The sequence below is a fragment of the Triturus cristatus genome, chromosome 9, assembly GCF_964204655.1.
Source record: "Triturus cristatus chromosome 9, aTriCri1.1, whole genome shotgun sequence".
NCBI lineage: Eukaryota > Metazoa > Chordata > Amphibia > Caudata > Salamandridae > Triturus > Triturus cristatus.
This window is the reverse complement of record NC_140592.1, coordinates 147348552-147354760: the sequence shown is the minus strand read 5'-3', so window position 1 is coordinate 147354760 and position 6209 is coordinate 147348552.

Here is a 6209-nt window from a genome sequence, read left to right as displayed (position 1 = left end):
CTAAAACATGGCTCCACAACATAAAAGGTTTTCGCAAATGTGCTACATGTAAAGCTTGCAAGTATGGTAAAAACAAAACTACTTTTACCAGTCCATTCAATGAGGTGCCCATAACTATATTGAGGAGATTAACCTGTAAAAAAGAATATGCCGTATATGGGCTGGAGTGTTCATGTGGCCTGCAATATGTGGGCAGTACCAAGTTGCAGGTTCACAAAGGGATACTCCAGCACATAAGGGCAATCAACAACAGTGATGCGGCATATCCTGTCGCTCGTCATTTCAAAGAATGCCATGATAACTGCCTTGATCATCTCAGTTATTATGTGATTGATACGGTGCAGAAAATCACAGAAAATTAGAGACCAAATACATCCTGGAGTTGGATTCTAAAGTGCCCAATGGGCTCAATTCCAGTGATGATCTTTATACATGTATATAAAGTAACTAATAATGCTTCCTGTAGAATTTGATTTCTGGATTGAACAGTTTTTTAGCTGTAGTTTCAACCACCTCCTCTGCAATATAACTTTTAACATGATTTTTTTTATATGTAAAGAAATGAATTATTACATGTTTTCAAAACTTGTATAGTTGATTATTGCACACATGCACTTTTTTTGATTTTGTAGATATGGGTTCTTTCGACAGCGATTTATCAAGTAGAAGTATAGGGACAACAAATATATTACAATCTCTGCAAAACATATACTATTTAGCATTATTGCATAGAGTATATGGGTACCGCACATACGATGCATGGAAGTAGGGACGTTTAGGTGAATATTATTTAAAATCCATACATGGCCATTTTTCATGTGAGGAGTAGTATGATAGCCCACATGGGCTTGATAGGCGTAGTATTGGATTTTGGCATTATCGCATTTTTGATGTGTCTATTTCACCACAATGTCCATAATAATAACGTTTTCCCCATTAATGGTGATATAATACAATATAAACGGATATGATTGTTATTATTGAACGCTATTTCACATTTCAAGTTATTACGTGCATATTAAGGTCTGGATTATTGACCAATGCGGGCTGAAGCAATGTTGGCAGTTAATACAAAGGATTAGTTTTAATGTGTTTCTGAATTTTAATAGACATGTTTTTAAATTCTTGCGATTTTGCACATAACATGCAGCTATTTGCACATGCATAAAGCATATTTTGCACAAGTAGAAGCAATATATATTTGTCCAGGCTTCTGAAGATTTGGCTTAAACGTATTTATGAAGATAATAGATATGTTTTTTAACCAATGCGAATTTGCACAAAAAAGTGCAGCAATTTGCACATCAATAAAACAGTGTTTGCACTAGTCAAAATATGTTGTTGATGTCTATTATTGAGAAATAGGTTTAAAACGTTTTTCTCTAGACATGGTTTTGAATGTATGCAAATTTGCACAAAGAAAGCAGTATTTTGCACATTTGAGAAACTTCAAAGTATTTTGTCGATGTTTATGAACCCATAATCACATGTTTGTTGCACTGTCACTTTAAATTCAATGGTTACTCCTTGTGGCGGCAGTGCCGGTTTAAAGAAAATAAATCAATCAGCACTCATACCTGGGTGCGTACCGTCTTTTTGTACAGAGCTTGGGAAGTGGAGTACTGCGACGGATTGCGTGTGCATACATATATGTATATATATATTATTTGTTAAATGTACAAGTGTTCATATATAATATACAATAAACAATTATATATTATCAGAACATTTATTATACTGATTTTAATATAAAAATTAAACTTTTACACTTTGTTAAAAATTTAAACAATTTTAAATAAATTAGTATAACTTTTAATAAATGGCAATAAATATTAAATAAATATAAAACGGTTTCTGCCTATGGGATTTCCTAAATTCCTCTTTTAGATATATTATTTAAAATATGGAATACATTTCAGTTAATTATGACTTAATATACATTTAATCGGAGGGGCTGGCCAAGCACTTTGCCAGGGCCGGTTTTGGTTCCCAGTCCGGCCCTGATGGGGAGATGGGGACCCCGAGGCCGAAAATGGCCCGGGTAGAGGGTGGCGCTCTGGCCCGCTTACACATTTTTATTTATTTAAAAAAAAAGAGGATGTGACCATGCCCCGGGGGATGGGATCCACAGGGCAAAATCGGCCTCAGGAAAAAAAATCACTTAAAAAATAAACAATAAAGGGCAGGCCCCAGGGGAAGGGGTCCCCATCGCTGAAAATGGCCCAGGTAGGCGGGCTGCCTGGCCCCCCTCCTCAGGCCGATATCCTCTTTTTTTTTTAAATAAATAAAAATGGGTAATGGGGCCTGAGCGGCCCCCCTACACGGGCCACTTTATCCCCGGGACCCCATACCCCGGGACCTTCCCTTTATTTTTTTTAAAGTGATTTTTAAGTCATTTGAGATGTCATCAGTGATGTCATCCGTGATGTCATCGGTAATGTCACTGACCATGGCATGAGTTATGTGATATGTTAAGTCATGAGTTATGCATTGCGGGGGCGCGAGTTATAGTTAGCTCAGCTAACTATAATGGCTGAATTTCTCTGGTTTTGTATGAATGAAATGTCAGCCTAACTATGACGTCTCTGTAACCTTTGTTTTTTTCCGTGAATTTCGAAGGTTTTTTAAATGTCAATTCCTGACTATAACATTCCCAAAACCTGTATTATTTTTCAGTAAAAAAAAAAAATATATATATATATATATATATACAAACACGAATCCCGGAAGTGCGGGGCTTCAGATTACGGCGGTCCTGGATGGGCTCCGGTGGCCCCAAACATTACACACGCTCCTTTCTGAAAATCACGAAAAGAAATCCAGGACACCCAGGACTGCTGTTCACCAAGTTTTTAATCCAGGCAAGTGATAGCCTTCACCAACGTGTTTCGCAATAAGCTTGTTCACCGTGAACAAGCTTATTGCGAAACGCGTTGGTGAAGGCTATCACTTGCCTGGATTAAAAACTTGGTGAACAGCAGTCCTGGGTGTCCTGGATTTCTTTTCGTGATTTTCGGAAAGGAGCGTGTGTAATATATATATATATATATATTCACTGAAAAAACCATAGGTTTCACACACGTTATAGTTAGCTGGACATTTTACTCGTAAAAAACCAATGAAATTCCCCCGTTATAGTTAGTTCAGCTAACTATAACTCGCGCGCCCGCAATCCACTGCTGATGACGTCACATATTACATCACTCATGACATGGTCAGTGACATCACTGATGACATCACTGATGACATCTCAAATTACATCACTGATGACATCACTGATGACATCATCCAGTGAGTATGTGTTTTTGAAAAATTTCAATATGTTTAATATATATAGGGAAAGGCCTGTTTAAGAATGAGTGGGTGTACAAGTGTGTAAATGGATGATTTTCTGTGGTGCATAACATGATTCTTTAAGTTAGTCATTAAATGTATCTTACTGCAGACTAGTGACTAAACTGTGTAAATGTATGTATGTGTCTGTATGTTGGTGTATAAGTGGCTGCATGGTTTTGAGAACAGCTATATGAGTCTCTACATGGGTAATTCATTTGTTGTCTAAGTATCTATATGTGTTCATGAATGTTTGTGTGGGTAGGGTGTGTGTCACTCTATGCATAGATGTGTGAGTGGGTGATTCAGTGGGTGCATGGTTTTAAGACTGCATCTGTGATGGACTGTATGGTTGTGTGAGTGTATGTAAGGGTGTGTTAGGGATTGAATGTATATCTCAGTGGTACATGTGTGACTAACTACATATGTGAAAGGCAGTATATATGCGTGTAAGAGTATATAAGTGGTAGATGTGAGAGTGTGTGATTGTGAGAGTGACTGTATGGATGAGTGTGTGCTTGAATCAATGATTCTCTAAGAGCGTAAGAATGTGATGCTATTTTTATGAGTAAGTGAACTTGAGTGTGTTTCGCTGCCTAGGTGAGTAAATGGGAGTGTGATTATTTGCATGATTGAGTAAGTGTGAGAGTACCTCTATGGATAATTGGTAGTGTGTGAGTGTCTATATAGGTGTGTGTATAAATTCATATGATACTTTTGTATGGAGTGACTGTAAGTATGAGTGACTGTACAGGTGAGTGTGTGGAGGTGTATGTAGGCCTAAGAGTTAATAATTGGGTATGTAGTTATTGGTATTGCAGTATGTATGGTTTTGAGAATGCAACTCTTACATTTTTAGTTGGTGTATCAAAGGTTATATTAGAGTGTGAGAAGATGTGCTACTCTATCACAAGGATGATGTCACCAGTGATGTCATCAGTGATGTAATTTGAGATGTCATCAGTGATGTCATCAGTGATGTCACTGACCATGTCATGAGTGATGTAATATGTGACGTCATCAGCAGTGGATTGCGGGCGCGCGAGTTATAGTTAGCTGAACTAACTATAACGGGGGTATTTCATTGGTTTTTTATGAGTAAAATGTCCAGCTAACTATAACGTGTGTGAAACCTATGGTTTTTTCAGTGAATTTGCAAGGTTTTTTAAATGCTAATTCCTAACTATAACGTGTGTGAAACCTATGGTTTTTTCAGTGAATTTGCAAGGTTTTTTAAATGCTAATTCCTAACTATAAGGTGTGTGAAACCTATGGTTTTTTCAGTGAATTTCAAAGGTTTTTTAAATGCTAATTTTTGTATTTTTTAATTATATTTTTTAAATATTTCTTTTTCAAAAACTTCCCTATGTATACATTTATATATTTTCTGTATCCTTTAATTTGGTGTGGCTCATTTTTTTTAAAAGTTTTAATTAAGATGAAGTTGAACAGCATAGTTAATATCTTCTATTAAGTTATATCCACTTTTTTTTTAAATATAATTTCTTGGGGTGCGCGCTCAGAGGGCGCACGTAGTACGTTTGCGTACATTTTTCATGAATTCCGGCGTACGTTATTTACGTACGCATACATACGTTTTACTGCGCGCTCGGAGCGCGCACCTAGTACGTTTGCGTACATTTTTCATGAATTCCGGTGTACGTTATTTACGTACGCATACATACGTTTTACTGCGCGCTAGGAGCGCGCACTTAGTACGTATGCGTACGTACGCATGCTTACGCGCGTCGTACGTACTCCACGCGGTACACTTCTGTATACGCGTAGAGTACGCGCGCTGACGCTTACGCATACGCGCGTGCTGCGTATGCGCGTTACGTACGCGAATAGTACATAAGCGCATGCGCGCATACGCGTTCGCGCATGCGTAATTGTACCGTGCGCGCAGGGGGTATGTGATGAATAAAACAACACTTCTAATTGGTTTTCATTACTTTCAGTTTCAGATTGTTTCAACACCACTCATGGCAAGTCATGTGATCCAGAAACATCACTTTTCATTGGTTCAAAGTAATTTCATTTCCAGATTCTTCCAAAATCACACCCACCCCCCTCATTGTTAGTTCTGATTCCCTAGGAGAAGGAGCTAATCTGTGTGTTGAGATACAATGGCAGAGCAGCAGCCATCTTCTGAGAGTGAGCAGGACACTCTTGAGAGACAGAGGCAGAGGAAGCAGAAAGACTCCTTTATATGGCAGTTTTTCACTTTTCCAGAGGGACAAAAGAAGGTGAATGCACCAAAGGCCACCTGCAAACTGTGTCAGCGCGTCTTGTCACGTGGGAATCCTAACAAGAAGTATTCTTTTAGTATTCATACTATGACGAGGCACGTTGAGAAAATGCATCCAGTGACTTTTCGTCGAGCTTCTGGAGCAAACCCTCCACCTGCTCAGCCGACGACATCTGCAGCAGCTCAGCCGAGCACATCTTCGGCAGCTCAGGCAAGCACTTCTTCTGCAGTGGTGCCTTCACCTTCTACCACACCTCTGGATATTCGTCCTTGTTTTTTGAGGATGAGTACACACTGCATGGATTGTGGTCGTCTTATTACTTTGGGTGAGAGCAGTATTGATCTCATTCAAAGAAAATTTGAGGAGCATCCTTGCGAGAGACCATCATTTTCTTATTTTTTTTATCGTTTTTCTCTTCCTCTGTCCCTACATTAACTCAAGGGCTCTTTTTAGAGCCACCTAAAATCAAAACACCACAACTTGATTTTTACAATCTATTTCTTTTTTTTTTTTTAGAGTGCGCGCACCCAGCGCGCACCCAATGGGTTTTTTAAAAAAACACAAAAACAAACCTTTTTTTTCACCTTTAGTAAACCTTCAGGAACTCCCTGAGAAAGAGAGGGG